Source organism: Rhincodon typus, chromosome 16 (assembly GCF_021869965.1).
Source record: "Rhincodon typus isolate 14 chromosome 16, sRhiTyp1.1, whole genome shotgun sequence".
Lineage (NCBI taxonomy): Eukaryota > Metazoa > Chordata > Chondrichthyes > Orectolobiformes > Rhincodontidae > Rhincodon > Rhincodon typus.
In genome coordinates, this window is record NC_063347.1 from 34,911,642 (window position 1) to 34,921,404 (window position 9,763).

Below are 9,763 nucleotides of genomic sequence, written 5' to 3' on the forward strand. Positions count from 1 at the left end.
GGTGCAGTTGTTTAGTGCGAACCGAGCGTAGGTGTTCTGCAAAGCTTTGTTTCACCGATGTAGAGGAGGCCACAGTGGGAACAGCGGATGCAGTATACCACATTAGCAGATGTGCAGGTGAACATCTGCTTGATGTGGAAAGTCTTCTTGGGGCCTGGGATGGGGGGGCAGACAAAGGGGGTGGCCATGGGTACCTGCATGGGCCCAAGCTATGCCTGCCTCTTCATAGGTTACGTGGAACAATCCCTCTTCCATAGCTACACTGGCCCTAAATCCCACCTCTTTCTCCATTACTTTGATGACGGTATTGGCGCCACCTGCTCCCACGAGGACCTTGAATAGTTCATCCACTTCACCAACACCTTCCACCCCAACCTTAAGTTCACCTGGACCATCTCCAATACCTCTCTCTCCTTCCTGGACCTCTTGGTTTCCATCTCTCTCTGGCAACCACCTAGAAACCGATATCCATTTCAAGCCCACCGACTCCCACAGCTACCTAGAATACACCTCCTCCCACCCACCTTCCTGCAAAAAAATGCCATCGCCTATTCCCAATTCCTTCGTCTCCGCCGCATCTGCTCCCAGGATGAGGCATTCCACTCCCGTACATCTCAGATGTCCTCGTTTTTCAAGGACCGCAACCCCCCCCCCCCCGCAAAAGTTGTCGAGAACGCCCTCGACTGTGTCTGCCGCAACTCATTCCTCACACCCCCTCCCCACAATAACAACCGAAACAGAATCCCCCTCGTCCTCACGTACCACCCCACCAACCTCCAGATCCAGTGCATCATCCTCCGACACTTCCGCCATCTGCAATCCGTCCCCACCACCAAAGACATATTTTTCCTTCCCCACCTTTTTTATCTGCTTTCCGGAGGGACCACTCTCTCCGGGACTCCCTTGTCCGCTCCACACTCCCCTCTAGCCCCACCACACCCGGCCCTTTTCCCTGCAACTGCAGGAACCCCTACACCTCCCCCCTCCCCTCCATCCCAGGCCCCAAGAAGACTTTCCACATCAAGCAGATGTTCACCTGCTAATGTGGTATACTGCATCCGCTGTTTCCGTTGTGGCCTCCTCTATATCGGGGAAACCAAGCAGAGGCTTAGGTGTTCTGCAAAGCGGTCCCTATGCTCGGTTCATACTAAACAACTGCACCTCCCAGTCGCGAACCATTTCAACTCCCCCTCCCATTCCTCAGATGACATCTCCATCCTGGGCCTCCTGCAGTGCCACAACGATGCCACCCGAAGGTTGCAGGAACAGCACCTCATATTCCGCTTGGGAACCCTACAGCCCAATGGTATCAATGTGGATTTCACAAGCTTCAAAATCTCCCATCCCAAAACCAGTCCAGCTCGTCCCCGCCTCCCTAACCTGTTCTTCCTCCCACCTATCCCCTCCTCCCACCTCAAGCCCCACCCCCATCTCCTACCTACTAACCTCATCCCACCCTCTTGACCTGTCCGTCCTCCCTGGACTGACTTATCTCCTCCCTAACTCCCCACCTACACTCCCCTCTACTGGCTCCATCCCTGCCTCTTTGACCTGTCTTGTCCTCTATCCGTCTTCTATCCGCCTCCCCTCTCTCCCTATTTATTTCAGAACCCCCTTCCCCTCCCCCACTTCTGAAGAAGGGTCTAGGCCCGAAACGTCAGCCTTCCTGCTCCTCTGATGTTGCTTGGCCTGCTGTGTTCATCCAGCTCTACACCTTGTTATCTCAGATTCTCCAGCATCCGCAGTTCCTACTATCTCATCTACAAAAACATTTATTGGGCTGGTCTGCTTAAGGTTGTGGTTTAATTTTGACAAGCATGTCATATATGACATGTAATTAGAAAACGTCAGGCAGCGATTAAAACCAGCACTCTTATTAGCTATGTCTGTATTTGAGAAACCTTTTTTACAAGAGTCTTGATTGCATGGGACCCCTCCATAAAACAAAAAGTGGGAATCAGTAACTGTTGACCTTAATGGATGTGTACTAGATTTTTTCACAGGCCAATCCGTTGCACAGTATCATGGCTAAAAGTATTGTCAAAGAGTTACTGAAATTTTTCTTTAGATACTGGCTACCCACCAAGAAACATTCGGATCCAGGGTCATATTTTACAATGTTATTCAAGGAAGCTATGGATAGCTTGGTAATAAGCAAATTATATCAACTGTATCATCCAGAATCACAGAGCATTAAAACAGTGACATCAAACTTTAAAGACCATGTTGAGGGTTTATAGTCAAAATGATAGAGGATTGGATAAAGGAATTCCATTTGTACTTTTGCAATTAGGGATGCACCCAATGAATCAACTGACTTAGTTTTTGGGCATGAAGTGAGAGGACCACAGATTACTCTAGGAGAAATTGGTGAGTCAGGGTTCAGAGATTGTACACTTGAACTGTCATATTTTAGAGAAAGATTAAATAGAGCTGATGAATTGGCTAGATAGCATTTGAAAGTAGTACAGCATGTGATGAAGCAGGCAAGAAATCAAAATTTCATAATTTGTCTCCAGCAAATGTATTAGTGTTACTCCTAGTACCTGTATTCAAGAGTGAAGGAAATTTTGACTTTTGTGACGCCAAATGGACTATACCAGTTTAAAATCATTCCATTTGGTATGAAAAATGCACTTGCCACATTCCAAAATAGTTATTTTGGGATTGCTTAATTGTGTGGTGTACATTGATCTGGTGATTTTTAGTCCACATTGGAAGGAACACTTGGAGCATAAATTGGAATTGTTTGATCGACTTCTTCGGGAGGTGGGCTTGGTGATAAACCTGGCTAAGAGCGTGTTCGCAAAAGCCCAAGTCATGTTCCTGGGCTATATCATTGGATGTGGATAAATGGTCCCATGGGTTGTGCAAACAGAGGTTATTGGAGAGTTTTGCATGCCGTCAAAAAGGGAAGAACAACTACTGGGACTGAGTGGTTTTTATTGGAAGCTCATACCGAATTTTAACAGTGTGGTTGTTCGGCTGACTGGTTGAAGAAGTGCAGAAAATTTTGATGGACAGTGGAATGTTCGAAGGCATTTGAGACCCTGAAAGCTGTGTTAACCACTGCCCTAGTGTTAGCCATGCCAAGTTATGCAAAGCCATTCAAGGTGGCTATCAATGCGAGTGATGTGGGTGTCCTACTCTTGGATGAGGACGATGAGAAGCTAGAAAGACCTGTTGGGTGTTTTTTCAGAAAATTCAATAATCATCAACAGAAATATTCCTCATTTGATTTGAGCTTTATTGTTGTGTACTCAAGTACAGAAGTACCATCTTGGGTACAATGGTACCTAGTCACAAGTAGTAACATCAATAAACAATGTTAAAAGTAAAGCATTACTGTTTTTAGTCTAAGTAGAAAAATAAAGAAATAAAATTAGCATTATACTTCTGAGATTTGAGAAGGAACCAATGAGCTTGATGTTGGTGTTGCAACATTTCAACATTACTGGTAATATAAATGTGTCCGAGACAATTGTGTATATACTGATCATAACCCCTTAACGTTTTTTTGAAAAATTTAAGCATTAAAAATTCCAGACTGTTTAGATGGAGCTTCTTATTGCAGCCATTCAATTTGGAAATTTATACAAATGACAAAACAAGAGAGCGTAATTGTCGATGCGTTGTAACGACATTGAATGAAGATGGAGGCATTTGGTGGCCAGAATAAACAGACTGAAATGGACTATAGTAGTGAATGTTTGTATACTCAGAGTCAATATAACATATATCTATTTTAGTGTACTAATAGAGTAAGACTAAAAGTTTTTTAAAATGAAGCCATTTTGTGTATTGATGGTTCTTTTAAGGTGGGAGGTGTATTTGGCCCTTTTTTTATGAAGAACAGTTGGGGCATCTCTCTCTCTGCCTGTGTCATTCATACCAATATGGACCACAACCTTTAGCTTGTAACCTTCCCCCTTTTTAGAATATCCTGTGCCCGCACAGACCTCCTTGACCCTGGCACCAGGGAGGCAACACATTTTTCTGAAGAAGGGTCTAGGCCTGAAACGTCAGCCTTCCTGCTCCTCTGATGCTGCTTGGCCTGCTGTGTTCATCCAGCTCTACACCTTGTTATCTCAGGCAACACATAATCCTGTGTTAGCTTGTGGCTACAAACTTCTATCTGCCCATAACTATAGAGACCCTCATCACTATTGCTTGCCTTCGACCCTCCGAGCTGTACAACTGTGGCAGTCATGCTGCTACTGACCTGGCTGTTGCTGCTTTCTCTTGAGAAGCCATCCAGAATTATCTGCCTGTTTGAGAGGGGAATGGCTATGGGGGGAGCTCCTGCACTGCCTGCCCATGCATGCTTGTCTTCCTGGTGATCACCTGACTCTCTTTTCTGTCTGTGTAGTCCTTTATTGGTGGTGTGACCAGCTTATTGAATGTGCTATCCATAACATTCCCAGCCTCATAGATGCTCCATGTTGTCAATCGGGAGCTGCAGCTGAATACACTTCCTGCATTTGTAGTCCATGTGGACGCTGGAAGTGTCCCTGATTTCCCACATATTGCAGGAGGAGCATTCCTCATGGCCAAGTTCTCCTGCAATTTTGAACTCTGTCAACTGCAGGCCACAGCCCCGGAACTAATTACACAACCTTACCCAACAGTCACCAAACTTGAATCTTACTCCTCTCTTGTCCTAGCAGACTACAAGTACAAAAAGTAATATTTGGATGACTGCAATAGTTTTGCAATAAAACAATCATTTTCCACTTCATCTAGAGGTTGTAATTGTACCAAGCCTGCAGGAGCACCATGTACAAAGCTCTAGATAAGTGGGAAGAAAGACCTACCGAATGCCACCCTCATTCAGCTGGCCACCTTGTGTGGCTGCATCAAGCTGTGCATGGACCCCCAGTATGCAAGATGTTTTTTGGCCATTTGGATTCTGTGTCCATTCCATTGCAGGTAATTTTATTGGTAGTTAGCTTGTCAAGCTGGCTTCTGGAAGTACATTGGTGTTTGGTTCTCTGAATTTGGGGAATATGGTAGAGGCATTGCTGATGAGATTTCTTAACCTCCCTTGTGTGTCGTTGATAGTCCATGTGTCTCAGCGGTGATAACTGCTTTGTTCTTGTGAAGGAAATACCCATTGCTATACTGTCAAAGCCCGGCCTGATTTACTGTCACCAATGGCCTTTTGAGAGAGGTGGCTGCCAAGGTAAGTGCTCAACATATTCCAGAGTGTCTTTTTTAACGTGTGGAAGGTGAATATTTGGCTGACAGAAACTCACCCATTTGTGTTAGGAGACATACTGAAATTTTTAAGACTGATAGTGTATCTGTTAGCTGACGCAATTTTAAATATAGAATTTTGTTAGCTGAGCAACCCACCAAACTCCTAATCAATAAGACTTGTCAGTGAGCTGACTATCTTAATCCAAATTCCTTCAGAAGTTTAGAGAAACAAAATTTGATTTAAAAAGGCAGCACTTTATTCATCAGTCTTGCATGTAGAGATGACGTAGCCAACACCGTCAACTAATGCATTAGCTCCATGTAAATAAAATGGTCTAACCAGTGCTTCAGACTTGCTCCACAAGTTGTGAATTATAATGGAATGTAGTCAGCCTGTGGTGTCTCTGAGCTCATAATTTGAGGAAATATCATCTGTGTGAACATGGTTTATTATTCTATCCAATTAATTTTCAGCAATTGTAATGCAGTAGCATACTGAATGGCTGCTGTGCTGCCAGAGGGTGTCTTTCAGAATGAGCATAAAATAGGCATGGCCACCATTTATTCAAGTTGATGTAGAGATCCTGTTTGAAACTCAGCAAGGAGTTCTGGTTATCTTGGTCATAATTCTTTGATCATCTCTGAAATAAACAAATTCACTGATTTTTGGTCACTAAATGTGAAAAGTGTTATGCAAATATCAGCCTCTTTTTTTTGCATTTGCTGTGAATGATCTTGCTCATTTTTCCAATTAACAATAAAAATAGAAATTGATTTTTAAAAACTGTGTTCTCAGGAGATCAAAGGTTCTAAATTCCTTTCTCCTTAGGCCTTATGATCAATGGTTGCCCAGAAGCCTGGTGACAGTTTTTATAAACTTGTAATCTGACTTGTCAAATTAATATCCTATATTTTATGAAGTATTTTTGTGCACATTAATGGTTGGTACAGTACTGTATCAAGATTTGTTGAAAACTTGTCTAAAGGATCACTGAACCAATAAAGATCCACCTTTGTTCCTGCCATAACTAATCAAAGTTGGTGTGTAATGGGATAACAACGTTGTTAGTTGTTTTCAGCAGCGGGAGTCCGGGAGAAAGCGCGAGGGCAGCCTGGGAAGGTAAGCTTTCACCCAATAAATTTGGGAGTTAACTAATACCTGAGACACCTACACACGTAGTGTCTCCCATCGTTCCACCTCCTCTAACCTAATAATAACGGCTAAGTGTGGTGAACAGATAAGCTATTTGCATTTATTTTTTCCTCACCTCTTTGTTATCTTTCGGGGTGGTCACCTAGACGCCAAATCCTCTGGGAGCTGATATGAAGGCAAAGCCGGAGTCTGTTTGAGTATATAACGGAGTAAACTTACTGGTGCAGAAAACACTGCAAAACTAAAAAAAACTAATTAATTTTAAATAATTAACTAAGTAGAGATGGCAGGCCAGGTGATGTGTTATAGCTGTATGATGTGGGAGCTAGCTGATCCCACTGAGAGCGGCAGTGACCACATCTGCAGCAAGTGTTGGCTGCTTGAGGAGCTCCGGCTCAAAATTGAGCTGGAATCCAAACTCCAAACACTGCGCACATCCGGGAGGGGGAGAAATACCTGGATGCTGTGTTCCAGGAGGCAGTCACACCTGGTAGATTAACTAATGTTATTTCGATTGGCGGGCAGGGACAGCAGTGTGTGACTGCGAGCGAGGCAGGTAGAGGGATCCTGCAGACAAGAACACAGGAGCCACAGCCCTTGACATTGTCCCACAGGTATGAGGCACTTGCTCCCTGCGTGGATGAGGAACAGGGCTGCAGGAAGGATGAGTCAACTGACCATGGCACCATGGTCCAGGAGGCCATTTAAGAGGGGGGAGCAAAAAGACAGATTGTAGTTGTAGGAGATTCCACCATCGGGGATAGACAGTATCCTTTGCGAGCAGGATAGAGAATCCCGCATGGTGTGTTGCCTGCCTGGTGCCAGGGTGTGAGGACATCTCTGACCGGCTTGAGAGGATACGAGAGAGGGAGGGGGAGGATCCAGTTGTTGTGGTCCACGTAGATACCAACAACATAGGCAGGACTAGGAAAAAAGACCTGTTTCAGGATTATGAAAAGCTAGGAACAAAATTTAAAAAACAGGTCTTCAAGGGTCATTATCTCCAGATTGCTGCCCGAGCCACGTGCAAATTGGCTTAGGGAGGCGAGGATCAGGGAAGTAAACGCATGGCTAAAAGAGGGGTGTGGGAAAGAGGGTTTCCTTTTCATGGGGCACTGGCATCAGTTCTGGGACAGGAGGGATCTATACCACTGGGATGGACTCCACCTGAACAGGGCCGGGTCCAGTGTTCTGGCGAAAAGGGTAAATAGGGTGGTCAATAGGACTTTAAACTAGTAAGTAGGGGGGAAGGGAGAAGTGAGAGTAGAGGAAGAATAACAATGTAAGGCAAAGCAGCAGGTTAGCAGGTGACGAGGAAACTTCAACTCCATTGAAAATTAGGAAAAAAGTTAAAGGGAAGGAGAACTCGAGAGCTGTTAGTAATGGAGGTAATAGGACCCAAAAAGAAGGTGCAAAAACTGGCATAAGGGCACTTTATCCGAATGCTCGGAGCATTCGAAACAAGGTGGATGAGTTGACGGCGCAAATCATGGCAAATGGTTATGGTTTAGTGGCCACTACAGAGACATGGTCACAGGATGGTCATGACTGGGAGTTAAATATCCAGGGGTATCAAACTGTTCGGAAGGACAGACAGGAAGGTAAGGGAGGTGGTGTTGCTCGGATTTTTAAGGATGATATCAGGGCGGTAGTGAGAGATGATATAGGTTCTATTGAACAAAACGTTGAATCCATTTGGGTGGAAATTAGGAATAGCAGGGAGAAGAAGTCACTGATAGGTGTGGTCTGTAGTCCACCAAATAATGACATTGTGGTGGGGCAGGCAATAAACATAGAAATAGCTAATGCATGTAAAAATGGTACAGCAATTATCATGGGGGATTTTAATCTACATATCGAATGGTCAAACCAGGTCGGTCATGGCAGCCTTGAGGAGGGGTTCATAGAATGCATCTGCGATAATTTCCTTGAACAATATGTAATGGAACCTATGAGGGAGCAAGCTATCCTAGATCGAGTCCTGTGTAATGAGACAGGAATAATTAATGATCTCACAGTTAGGGATCCTCTCGGAAGGAGCGATTACAGTATGGTCAAATTTAAAATACAGATGGAGTGTGAGAAGGTTAAAAACAGTACCTATGTCCTGTGCTTAAACAAAGGAGACTATGAAGGAATGAGGAAGGAGTTAGCTCAGGTAGAATGGGAGCAAAAACTTTATGGTGGGTCAATTGAGGAACAGTGGAGGACTTTCAAAACGATTTTTCACAGTGCTGAGCAGAAGTATATTCCAGTGATAAGGAAGAACTGTAGGAAAAGAGAGCCAGCCACGGATGTCTAAGGAAATAAAGTATCAGATTGGAAAAAAAAACACATACAAAAAAGCAAAGAGTAGTAGGAAACTAGTAGACTGGGAAATCTTTAAAGGCCAACAGAAAGCCATAAAGAAAGGTAAGATAGATTTATGAGAGTAAACTAGCTCAGAATATAAAAACAGGCAGCAAAAGTTTCTATAAATATGTAAATCGTAAAAGAGTGGCGAAGGTAAACATTGGTCCTTTAGAGGATGAGAAGGCCAATTTAATAACTGGGAATGAGGAAATAGCCGAGACATTAAACAGTTATTTTGTGTCGGTCTTCACAGTGGAAGACACAAATAACATGCTGAAAACTAATGGCAAGAAGGTTAAAGCAGGCGAGGACCTAGAAACTATCATTATCACTAAGGAGGCAGTGCTGGGCAAGCTAATGGGGCTAAAGGTAGACAAGTCTCCTGGCCCTGATGAAATGCATCTCAGCATACTAAAAGAGGTGAGGGGGAAAATAGCAAATGTACTGGTAATTATTTACCAAAATTCACTGGACTCTGGGGTGGTTCCTGCAGATTGGAAAACAGCCACTGTTTTAAAAAAGGAAGTAGACAAAAAGCAGGTAACTATAGGCCAGAGATAGCAGGAGAATATCAGATGCTGGAGAATCTGAGATAACAAGGTGTAGAGCTGGATGAACACAGCAGGCCAAGCAGCGTCAGAGGAACAGGAAGGCTGACGTTTCGGACCTAGACCCTTTTTCAGAAATGGGGGAGGGGAAGGGTGTTCTGAAATAAATAGGGAGAGAGGGGGAGGCGGATAGATGGATAGAGGAGAAGATAGGTGGAGAGGAGACAGACAGGTCAAAGAGGCAGGGATGGAGCCGGTAGAGGGGAGTATAGGTGGGGAGTTAGGGAGGATGGACAGGTCAAGGGGGCGGGATGAGGTTAGTAGGTGGGGCTTGGGGTGGGAGGAAGGACAAGTTAGGGAGGCAGGGACGAGCTGGGCTGGTTTTAGGATGCGGTAGTGGGAGGGGAGATTTTGAAGCTTGTGAAGTCCACATTGATACCATTGGGCTGCAGGGTTCCCAAGCGGAATATGAGTTGCTGTTCCTGCAACCTTCGGGTAGCATCGTTGTGGC

The 9,763-nt window shown here is 44.5% G+C and overlaps 2 protein-coding genes across 6 annotated transcripts in view; one reads left to right on the forward strand and one right to left on the reverse strand.

Moving 5' to 3' along the window:
- The window catches only part of LOC109932143 (cadherin-related family member 3-like), a 250,849-nt gene that overhangs the window by 205,852 nt on the left and 35,234 nt on the right, over positions 1-9,763 (reverse strand). The gene's annotated exons all lie outside the window — the stretch shown is intronic.
- The window catches only part of LOC109916945 (ataxin-7), a 164,902-nt gene that overhangs the window by 38,788 nt on the left and 116,351 nt on the right, over positions 1-9,763 (forward strand). Inside the window, exon 2 of one of the 4 annotated variants that reach the window (XM_048606635.1) lies at positions 5,104-5,182. The exons of the other annotated variants lie outside the window; for them this stretch is intronic. The gene's annotated coding sequence lies outside the window, so the exon portion shown is untranslated. The remainder of the gene's footprint in view (positions 1-5,103; positions 5,183-9,763) is intronic. 4 annotated transcript variants of the gene reach the window in all.